We start from the raw sequence: 8556 nt of genomic DNA, 5'->3' as shown, positions 1-8556 counted from the left end.
GGTGTGCCAGGTCCGGACACCAGCCCCAGAGTGGGGGGCCGGGTGTGCAGGGCCCTGGCCTGGCACAGGCACCAGCACAGCCCTGGCAGTGCTACATCACAGCAACTGGAAAAGAACTAATGCAATCTAATGGGCATAAAAACCTGTCTTCTAGAAAGCAGACAACTGCACACATTGCTGAAGAAATGGTACAAAAACACCTGCAGCCACCTCTGATATTTACAATAGCAGGCAAATATTAGTGATAGTTCAAAGAGTACTGAAAAATTATCCAGGGAGCAGAAAACAAGCCAACATAGAATATGAAGCTTCCACATTTCAGCTTATTTAGCTTCTGAAAGAAAAAAAAAAAGAAAAGAAAAGAAAAGAAAGAGATCTCGATAGTATGACCTTTTCAACCTGGCTGACAAGGGCAATGCTCTCCATGTGCTGGAAACTGAAGCAAGACAAACCTAATGTTGACATTTCTTGACTGCGAGGGCAATTAAACATTTAAATAGGTTATATCAGCAGAGATAGTGGGAATACATTTGCCTGGGTTTTAAACATGAGATTAGATATACATTTTAAAGATAGGTTTAAACTCAGGTTTGGAAAAAATCCAGTTGTGTGTGTCAAGTGGTTACTGAAACACTTGAGCTGGTTCCACAGAGAGAAATGAGGGAATGGTACTGATGGTTCTGAACATGGGTGTCTGAACATTGTCAAGTGTAGGTTTATCTCACAGACCATTTAGTACTGAGTGCTCCTCAGTTAACAATTTCTTGCTTCTCTGGAGAGGCAGCTTTATCTGATCTTTGTAATGGTGGCATCAGTAATACTTATTTCCAGATCACAACAGGAAGAAAACCACACTGAAAATAAGGTATGATAATGATAAAACTGTAAATCATATAGCACAAAAAATTCCAAACTTTAAAAATATTACCTAAACATACGTGCTAAGTTCCTTTTAAAAATTGTCATGTAGAACTCTGGGAAAAAAGATATGATAGGAGGCAAGATTGTAATTGTTAACAATACAGAAATGCTGTAGAGGGCAGTTCTTCTGCACAAGCGGGTTTTTTTGTGGTTTTTGTTTTGTTTGGTTTGGTTTGGTTTTTTTTTTGTTTTATTTTTGTTGTTGTTGTTGGTTGGTTTTTTGGGGTTTTTTTTTTGGTTTTTTTTTTTTTTGTGTGTGTGTGTGTGTTGCTAAAGGGAATTTCACTTTGGTCCATTGGAGAATTCCTGAAAAGTAGAAAGCTATCCCCTTGTTTTCTAGTTTGGGTCTAGGGTGGACCACAGCATGACACAACTTTGGCACATCTTGGATAGCTCCCTGGGGCTGCTGGAACTTCCAGAGGGGCTGCCCAGTCTCGTTTCAAAGCAGCTTTTGAATTGCAGGAGACGTATGCATCAGGCTCAAATCTGCTTCTTTATCTTCAGCTAAGTTTAAACTGAATTAGAAGATACACAATAAACGCAGGAAGGAACAACTTCAAAAATATTGTTACTGAAAAATATTTTCTACTTCACTGTACAAAATACCAAGACACACGTTTTCATGAGAAAAATACGTACAAAAGACTTCCCACTAAAAATGTAAAAGAAAATGTCTGTCATTGTGAGAGTAGAAAGACTACAGAAACAGTTCTTGTGTTTGGGAGTTTGCCAATGAATCAGAAAGGGCTGGTAAAAATGCATTCATTGTGTAGAGCCCCCTCACTCTGGAAAAAACTCCTTTATTCACAGAGACAGGATTCTGCTCTCGTATATAGCATGATAACTCCTGTGAAGTCAATGGGAGTTGACTTGCATTACACAGAGATTTTTGCCCAGATATTCAGCATTTGATTACAGTAGGAACAAGAGACTTAAGTATTGTTGAAAACTATTTCACACCTTATTTTTAATACAAAGGGTTCAAAGTGAGGAAAGCTCAATTTGTAGGAATTTCATAACTATCAGGGGTTTTATCCATTTTATAACATATTGTCAGAGTTCAGTTTAAGATTTTTTTCATGGACAAGTAAAAAAAGCTTCTTAATTAAAGCTGGTTTGAGAAGAGTTTATAAAAATGAAGAATCTGTCTTACTTGCTGAACCATTTTCTATCCTCTTGAGCTAATACTTTGTAAACAGCAACTGAGTGAGCAACCACAGGTGTTTACTGGCAAAGTCTGTCTACAAGACATCAGTGAAGTACAGGTCTGACACAGGAAAAAGGGAGCTGGGCAATATAGCTGGCATTAGTTCATGGATATCTCTGGGATTGGAGCAGAAAGGGCAGGGACAAATGGGAAGCCATTAGGAAGAGGGGCTACAGAGGGAAAATGAAGCACAAGAGAGGCAGGGTGAGGACTTTGGAGCTGGAAATTCAGTTTAATGATGAAACATTAATTATCAAGTGCTGCTGAAAAGAGGTGGTCCCTCCTCTCCCTATTCCACTGTCCCTTCCAACCCTGGCTGTGATTTTTAGCATTGGTGCTCATTTTACCCCATAATGACCTGATTCAGAGAGCTGAACTGAAAGAAAAGGAACTATACAAGTTTAGTTCCCTGACTCAGCTCACAAGGGAGACCCGGGCAGACAGTAGGAGGAACGGGACGGACTACCCCTTTCAGTAGCAGCCCACAATTAGATTGGCAGAACCACATCCTGAGTTCAGCAGGGGACTCAGGCCGCAAGCCAAGGAGAAAGCCAGCACTGGCTAAGTCAGGAGACTGAGGCTGAAATGAAGAGTCTGTGAAGACAAAACACTGTTGAAAAATTGATGTTGGAGGGAATGAAAGGCCTGGAGAAGTGAGGTCAAGTTTGGAAGGAGGAAGAGGATAAAAACAAATTGCAGGAGTCTGTCCTCGCTGCAGCATTATGTTCTGCCCTTACATTAGAAAATACTAAATTTCACTATTCCTTTACCACCAAATTTTCTGATGCAAATTATGAGCCAATGTGCATATGCCATTGTCTTCTATTGTCATAGATAATGACAACTCCTTACTCTTATCAGTAACCAATGCATGCAGCAGTGAAGTTTTTTGCGGTCATCTAATCTTACTGATAAAAGCAGTAGTATCATACCAACATGATAGTACTGACATGTCTCTAGGTCATTAAAAAAAACAGGAAAAAAAAGAATAAACAATAGCAGAACAAAAGAAGACAAAGGAACTTTGAACACCTGTAAGGCTACAAAATGCAGTTTCTAAAGGTTGACTCATACATGGCTAAAGACAAGCAAGAAAGACACATTTTTCCTCTAAAAGGGATACCTACAAATTCAGAAATCTTTGGCAGACAATACTGGATTTAAATTTTTCTGGTTTTTATCTGATATGTCTGTTAAGATATCTGTCGCATGAAAGTGTTCATCTTTTTCATTCAGTTTTCCTTTTGCATTTCCCTACTGATGTAAATTTAGTCTATACAATGCAGCAGTTTGTGCAGATGACTCTGAAATACAATAGGTTGCCACTCTAATTTACTTAAATGGTACTGAGAAATTGTTCCATGATGGGAACTAGTATTTTCAGTTTTCCCAGTCCAGCTTTTTTACCCCAGTTGAGTCACTGAATCCCTTAGTGATCTTGAACAAATCATTTTGATTTAATTGCACCCGAATCAAGCCAGCGGGATAAGTAAAGTAGAAGGCAGCTTTCCCTGCAGACCAAACTCTGGCCTGAAGTGTGCCTTCCCAGTAACCAGACACGAGTGAAAGTAACACAGTTCCCCTTGGGACTATCGTCAGGGAGTCAAGCATTCCAAATGTGTTTCAAAACTGAGAAGATGGGTTCAAATATGGTCTTGAAATATATTCTGATAATCCAGTAATTAACATGATGGTTTTGCATAGAATAAAGAATCTTAAATATTTAGAAGCATATGATTATAGTGTTTTTAAAAGAATCACTGTTACTTAAAACATATTAATTTACTTGTTCACTTCAAGCAGACTAGATCTCAACTGTTATGTTTTTTAAATTCTGGTGGCTTGCTTAATGAAAGCTTGTGACTCAAGACCTATTATTAGTCCTTCTGACCATACATTAGCAAAACAAAATTATAGCAAGCTAGCTTTTTTGTACTGTTTAACAGAACATTCACAGTATTATACAGACCACTGCAATGTAGTTCCCCTTTAACTAATAAAATGTATTGTAATCTACTTACTTTGGGTATGTTCCAATTTACTTCCTAATCCAATAGTGTGTGTTACAGATATACACCTTAGTGATGGTGGCATCAAACTGAAGTTATAAAAATATTGAACCAGCTGCTACACATGAACAGCTCCTGACCGATATTTTTATCTGGGGTTATTTACTAAGTCTCTGTGAGTATGTCTGCCCCTCAGTGAGAGCTAGATTTGTTAAAAAGCCAACCACCTTCCTCTCTCATTAACCACAAATGATACTGCAGATGCTTAGCATTTTTTCCATGAAGTCCTACATCCATCTGTTCCTGATAAATTCACTTGTAGGGAGTTATCCCTATAGTAAGTACAATTGTGGAACGCCCACACAAAGTCACAAGGCTTACAAATTGAGATAATATCCCCTTTTCATGCTAGGAAGTTAATCTGTTTATTTATATGATTTTTGAAAAGGAAAGTGGAAAAAAGAGAACTTTGAAAATGAAAAATAAAAGTCAGCATTTTCTTTCTAGTCTGAATTCCACCAGTAATCTATTTTTGGTCTGACTTTTTTACAGCATTTTTGGTTAGACTGTACTAGCCTTACAGCAAATTATTAAATCATCTTAGAATTATGAACTCTCAGCAATTGTTTTTTTGTTGATTTTTAACTATCTGTGGTTTTGAAAAGCAGTAGATACACTGTAGTCTATAGCAAAATTTTATTAGTATTATAGGAAAGAATTGGAGTTACATAAGATCTGTGTGCCCATTTATTTTAGATTCTGCAGGCTCTTGCATATTTCTCTCCCAGTAAATGCTAGCAGGTTTTCCCAACAGGGCCACCAATAAAGGCTGTTAATTATTTTTACATGTATTTTCCAAATTCTCTCACATTTGAACATGCACATACAACCAGCCTTCCTTTCCATTGCTTCCTAATCATAATACAATCGAAAAATGTTTATTCTACCTCCAGTTGCCAGATGCAATCCTTTGAAAGGAAGGAAACTACACTTAAACAGAACATTAAACTTATCTCTATCTACTTTAAGTGCAACAGTGGTTACTACAAGAGGATGGGAAAATAGATGTTTTTAAAAACATGGTAGCTTGGGAAAGTTTTTTTTTCAGATTCATACTGCAGACAAAACCAACAAAAATCCACACGTGAGTGCTCACATAATCAGCAAAGCTGCTGTATCTTTCTCCCATGCTGGGAGAGATACTTGCCATACATGAATGGAAGTGTTTGAGCAGGAGAACCAGGATCTAGCTCACTGAAAAATCAAAAGAAAACTCTGTCAAAATGTGGTCTGGTATAATCTTAGAGCCTATGAGAAAATAAAATCTTAAACTACAAACAAACCCTGAGTATTAAAAAATAGACCGAAATGTTCTACATCCTTGTTATTGCAGCTACTCTGCTGCTGCAATTGTAATGGGTACTTTGTTCTAATACCATCAGTCTTCATTTTTTATTTATTTGCTAAATTGTTAGCTAACATGAGAAAGAGAAGATAATTTATAATAAAAGCCCATCTGCATAGATTTGTGCAAATATAATTGCACATTTTAATGCTCAGACAAGGACGTATTGATTACACCTGAGATCTATTTGTTAACAAATCTGGGGCCATAGGAATGTATTTTTTTAAAGTAATTCCACAACAGATGCAATAAAGTACTTACAGCCATCCTAAGGAGCAAACCTGGTTGTGATTTCTGGCAGAAATCATAGTGCAGCTTCCAGGTAATTTATGAAACAGGTGAAGAAACTGTATTTCACAAGTGCTATGAAGAGCAGTGCTGTGTTCTCAGCATTCAAACACAAAGGAAGCACAGCTGGCCACTGCACTGAACACACCTGTGGTGCTACAGCTGCTGCACAGCTGCTGTCCTTGCACTTCATGTCAAGATGGACTACTCAAATTTGGTACATAGAAATCATTAGCAAGCTTATTAAAGGTTATTAACCAATACTTGAGAGGCATTACTTCCGTGTGCAACTATAACAGAAAAATACAGAGTTAATCACATTAAAAACAGTGAAAGGGCTGCAGAGAAAATAGTTATTTGTCTAGATCACAGGCAATGAATTCATACTCAAATTCATTATGTATTGCCCCAAACAGTGTTCAAAAAAATACTACACCAGGAAATACTGAACATCTGCCTTAAATTTGATCATGAAATACAACTATAGCTGTCCCCCACTCCTTGGTAATTGTCAAGTGGTTGGGATGATCTCAGTAAGAGCAGACTTTATTGTTAGATCCAAATCATTGTCAGGACCCACAGTGGAATCCAGGTAGGGCAGCTGTAATATGTGTCTTGTAGGTATGTGTTTTGTATTTTAAAATATTTTAGAAAGAGACCCAATTTCAAAACTTGGTTTTAAATTAGGTCTCTTTATTTAATATTAAAGATTCATACTACCAAGATACAAACCCAGTTCATCTTATCTATGTATACATACCCTTAAGTAAACTGGGAGACATGTGACCCACTAACTGGAAACTGTATTTAGGTGGGAGGAGGAGGAATTTTTTTATGCAACATAGGGAATTGTCAGCAATTCTTGCTAAGTAATGTGCATGAACACAGACCTAAGAAATTCTGCATTCAGTGGAAACCAGTGAGGATTCAGGTTTTGCCTGAATTAGTGACATTTCCATAGCAGAAAGACACAAACCCTCATTTGCAATTCCTCAGCCATTGACTTTGAAAAAGCTTGTAACTCTATGCAAAAGTTATAATTTAATTTTAATTTCCTGCATTGCATTAAATTACAAAGTTGTAAATATTTTACTTTTTTCATTGTTGTCTTTCCATTTTAATTACATTTGGGACAGACTTCTTAACCTATGATTGATTGATGCACAGGTGGAAAATAACAAGTTAATGATGGGACAGAGACTGTATTTCTTTTACTAGCTTTTGCTTTCCTTCTGGTTTATGCAGAGAGTCTTTGTGCATTTACAGAAATTTCCAGGGCTGGTTCTGAGCTTCTACCCTATGAGATACATACTCTACTGTGTCCTAGACATAAGATTTTTATTTCTTTTTAGTCAAATAATACATAATAAATAAGTTTGTAGAGACAATGATCTGATTAAGATTCCTATTAAATAAAAAATCTCTTCTTCCATGTTACTTTTTTAAGTTTGTGTTTAGCTTGAGCCAAGTAGTGCAGGGTTCAGTACACTTTGTTTTGCTTTTCAACAACTAATTTCAGAATAAATCCTTTTGGCACCTTGAAATTTGAATTATTGTTTTATTAGAACTCATGCCTGTTGCTCAAGTCAGAAAAGAAGGACAATGTTTTTTCATAAGGGTGTGTCCTAGCATATAGTTAAAAATAGGTTTTTTTCTTTCTCTAAGACTTTTCCCTGTGCATAAAGTAAATAAAAAAACTATTGTCTGAACTTGAAGCAGCAGAATAACCAAAAAATTCCTTAGGGTATCACTTAGTATTACAAAGATAAGCATCTCTGACCACAGAGACTCTTATAAAAAACAAGTATTTTTTAAATTGAGTTCTTTTGGGCATATATACTGTGCTCTCAAGCTGTTTCCTTGGCTCTCCTTGTGTCTCCATCCCCATTGCTTTGTTCTCCAGTGAAATAAAAGCCCTTTATGTTGACAAAACCATTTGTGTTGTTACTAGAAATACAAATGACTGTGCAGTCATCTATAAATTGTAAGTTGAGCAACTGAGAAATTGGTAGGTAAACCACCCCTCTAGAGATGGATACACAAAAGTTCATTGCAGTTGGTTTAGCATGTACAATTACTTTAGATGCCCTGATCTTTGCCTACTGGTTGTAGGCTTCAGGAGAGTTTTCACTTACTGTTAGAAAATAAATAAATTTCTTCTAAACAGTCCAAATATTTTCATATCATCTAGGTGACCCAGAGATGTGTGTCAAAGTATGAAATATTTCTTAATTCTCTTATTTATCAATTCTGCTGGTAGAAGCATTAATTACAGTCTCCTAGCTATATAAAGGAAAAAACTAATTAATAAAGGATTGTTCACTTGATTTACTATAAATTATAAAGTATTTCCAAGGGCGAAAGAAAGATTCATGCAGCATTTGCTCTCTTGCTATTGTAAAAAACAAAACCAAAAAAAAAGGGCATTGTTCATTTAAAAGAATAGCTTTTACAGAATGAGTCTATTTTTCTCCTTACCGGAAGATTGCAGGAACAGAACACAATTAATCCATTTACTGCCACTCCTGATTAAAGTGAAGATTTAAGGTCCTGCATATCCTGTTTTAAACTGATTTCAAAATGTCTATTTTTCAGATAATGCCAATATGATGGTCATTTCAGAACAGAGTCTGGAACATTGACCATTCCATGGATCTTGGAGTAAATTAACCCTGTGTCCATCCAGACAAAAACTGGAATATGTTTGTTAATACAGCGCACAGATT

This window comes from Taeniopygia guttata, chromosome 9, assembly GCF_048771995.1.
Source record: "Taeniopygia guttata chromosome 9, bTaeGut7.mat, whole genome shotgun sequence".
Taxonomy (NCBI): Eukaryota; Metazoa; Chordata; class Aves; order Passeriformes; family Estrildidae; genus Taeniopygia; species Taeniopygia guttata.
This window is presented reverse-complemented; position numbering follows the sequence as displayed.